The sequence below is a fragment of the Lathyrus oleraceus genome, chromosome 3, assembly GCF_024323335.1.
Source record: "Lathyrus oleraceus cultivar Zhongwan6 chromosome 3, CAAS_Psat_ZW6_1.0, whole genome shotgun sequence".
NCBI classification, from domain to species: Eukaryota; Viridiplantae; Streptophyta; class Magnoliopsida; order Fabales; family Fabaceae; genus Lathyrus; species Lathyrus oleraceus.
In genome coordinates, this window is record NC_066581.1 from 508,954,599 (window position 1) to 508,957,859 (window position 3,261).

The following is a 3,261-nucleotide window of genomic DNA, read 5'->3' on the forward strand; positions in this document are numbered from 1 at the left end:
GTTTTGTGACGATATTAAAAGATTATTCATCCTTATCATTTTTTCTCAATCCATAAAAACGGAAAATAGTGTGGTTAGAGAATCTAATACTATTCTTTTAAAGGAAAAAATAATAAATTATAGATATGAAAATGATACTAACGGCCAAAGGTCACAGAGATAAGCAGAAAATGGCACAAGGAGTGTCAATCCAACCTAAAAACAACAAAAATAACATTTATTAAAGTGACTGATACATGATACATGATAATTGTGAACGGGACAATTTTAAAATGGTTGAAACTATTAATTATGGGTTTCTCCTTGCTAATGTTACATAAACTTTTAGCTAGGGGTTTCCCCTCAAAAAATGTCAATTTCAAAATTTAAAATATCACTTCTTAATATTTGGAGGGATTTCCCCACACAGTTTGTTTTATTACTTTTTTTTATGCATTGCGGTGGGATAAACCCCAAGCAATATAACAATTTCTTGTAGTGGACAACTCGGGTGATCCCTCTTATTAGTTTGTCTCTCTTTAAAATACTTTATTAATGCTTTCTCATAACAAATATCTTTTTATTAACATTTTTTATTGACTTTCTACTAGTTGAAAAGTTCAAGTGTAACAATTATATTACATTTTCATTAAAAAAATGTTTAAAAACATATCCGATGAATTTCATTTTCTAATTTTAAGTTTTAATATGTTAAATGTTATATTTTAAACCAAACTTATTATTTTGCCGCATATTTATAATATTTGAATTAAAAAATATAATATGTCAATTTTAATATCTTAAAATTGATTGAAAAAAACCACATTAGATTGAATTTGTTAAATTCAATTTTTTAAATAGTTATTCATAATGGAACCAAACGATTTATATTATAATGTTTTCTTCAAAACCATTCAAATCACCTTGCAAACACTCATACATTTTAAGATTGTTTTATTCATAATCAAGTCGATGGTTCTCCAATAAAACACAAAGTTCTTACACACTTTAAGTGCCAAAATTAAGAAAAAGTGCATCTTTTATTTTCAACAATCATAGTAATCATAGTGATACATTGTAATTCATTATACAAAACAACAACACTTAAGTTGAGAATTACACTGTCCACCTTTTACAAATCCCTTATTGTTGCAATCAGTAGAACAATCGGTACTACAATTCTCTATGCAGTAAAATCTTGGGTCTACGCCACTCCCACGAATATATATTGGCTTTTCAATTAATATTGGAGTCTTCAAACTTGTAACAATTTCTGAATCAAACAAAGACAATAACATTTTCAATTAAATTAAGTTATTTATCTAAATAATATATTACAAAAGATAGAAAAAAATCTACTTACCAGATATCATAATAAAACTCATGCATAAAACAACCAGAATATAAGAAGATTGATAGCTTTTAGAAGTCATATTTTGAATTTCACCTTATGTGTTTACTTTTTATTTAGAAGACACTAACATTACTTTCATTATATAGGCTAAAAAATTGGCTTAATGGTAACAGATATTAATATTTTATTTTATTTTATAATGATTATTAAAATTGATTATATAGTCAAATGCAAAAAAAAATATGTTTTATTCTTTATATATCCTTTACTAAATTGAATAAAATAATATAAAGTATTGATTTCTAATGAGATAATTGGTAATAAATATTAATATTTTATTTTATTTTATAATGATTATTAAAATTGAATATATATAGTCAAATGCAAAACATATATATATATATATATATATATATATATATATATATATATATATATTATTCTTTATATATCCTTTACTAAATTGAATAAAATAATATGAAGTACCAAAAAATTAATATTAGATAAAAATAAATGATAGAAAATGTATTTTAGTCAAATAGAAAATTGAAAATATAATATGTATAATAGGTAAATAATAAAAGGTAGATCCCACATGGAGCCCAAAACCTTATCTACCTATTATTTGCAAACTCTCAAAAATTATAAATAAATAGAAACTTTTGCATACTTGGCCAAAAGTCAAGAAAACAACTAATTCTATCACCAATTATCTCATTAGAAAACAATAAAAAAACACAAAATAAAGCAAATGATGATAAATGAAAAAAAAAAAGAATGCATAGAAAAAAAATTATAAATACTAAAATAATGCAATAAATATAGACCGAAAATTGTCTTAGTAATGATAAATATTAATATTTTATTTTATGAATTTTGTTAAAAAATCATTTTAATATAAAGCTCATATATGAGACAGGAAAAGAAGAGGCACAAAAGCTGGGGACAAAGTCTGACCCTCAACAAAAGATTACATTAGGTAAATCAAAAGTTAGACATGGCTAACTTGTTTATGACAATTTTCTTTCTTATAATAACGTCTAACAAACTCGTGTCTATGTACTGGGTGTGTATTTGGGTGAGACATGGTTTTGGATACACATTTGTTTGTAAATTGTCATAAAAATTTTAAAAAAAAAAGAACAACTTAAATAATAGTAAATTTAAGTTGAAATAATAATAAATGTAAAAGATGAAAGTTAAACAATAATATCAAGAATAAATGATTAAAAATTAAATTAAATTTTTTATCATTTTATTTTTTTTTATAAATAAGACATTATTTTATAAGAGAGAATACACTTTTTAAATATTTATTCAATTTTTTTTAATAAATTCCCTTAATCTTTTCCACCTATTTGAAAAATATAATTGATAATTTTTTATTATTCAATATTTGAATCAATAATAAAGTTATTTCCGTTTATATCAATGTATGTTTTCGTACTGCAAAAACAAATTAAAATTTGATAAACGGAGTTGTTTATATCAGTTATGTTTCCTTTTCATCAACTACAGATTATGCCACAGTATCTTCCTGTGTCTTATCAAAAGAAGATGACCTTTTCAACTCAGGGGTTGAACCAGTATCAGGAACTACTTTGACATCCTCCAAACTTCTTAAATCATAGTTTATTTAGAATTGTCCATTTCTGAATTTTATAGTAATTAATCATAATTAAGTATTGTATATGAATATTGAAACATTCCAAACTCAATTGTTACACGCAGAGCAATAATTAGCAATATGCTCTACATTAACACATTCTTCCCAACTCATGTTTTTCAACAACTTCACCAATAATATCATGCAGAATTCTAAACATAATCAAAAGGATAAGAATTAAAAGCATACACAATAAATTATTCCACTTTCTCATATATAATTGTAGATGAAAGATACAACCATAAACCTAAACAACAATCAC

At 23.8% G+C, this 3,261-nt stretch overlaps 1 long non-coding RNA gene across 1 annotated transcript; it reads right to left on the bottom strand.

Annotated features, from left to right (window-relative positions):
• Positions 1–1,000: 1,000 nt before the first annotated feature.
• LOC127128461 (uncharacterized) lies at positions 1,001–1,451 on the bottom strand. The gene is made up of 2 exons (XR_007805914.1): positions 1,343–1,451; positions 1,001–1,252 (listed from the first exon to the last, which is right to left on the bottom strand). It is a non-coding gene; the product is annotated as an uncharacterized LOC127128461 (long non-coding RNA).
• Between the last annotated feature and the right edge of the window lie 1,810 nt (positions 1,452–3,261).